The following is a 237-nucleotide window of genomic DNA, read 5'->3' as shown; positions in this document are numbered from 1 at the left end:
CAGACAACATGATGAAATGCAAAATGGATAATTTTGATTACATTAAATTGAAAAGTTTTTGCACAAAAAAAGGCCAATGCAACCAAGATTAGGAGCGAAGCAGAAAACTGGGAAAGAATTTTTACAACCAGTCTCTGATAAAGGCCTCATTTCTAAAATATATAGAGAACTAAGTTAAATTTATAAAAATACAAGTCATTCCCCAATTGATAAATGGTCAAAGGATATAAATAAGCA

Source organism: Vombatus ursinus, unplaced genomic scaffold, assembly GCF_900497805.2.
Source record: "Vombatus ursinus unplaced genomic scaffold, bare-nosed wombat genome assembly UNPS02014828.1, whole genome shotgun sequence".
In the NCBI taxonomy this organism is placed as follows: Eukaryota; Metazoa; Chordata; class Mammalia; order Diprotodontia; family Vombatidae; genus Vombatus; species Vombatus ursinus.
Note: the sequence above shows the minus strand (reverse complement) of the source record.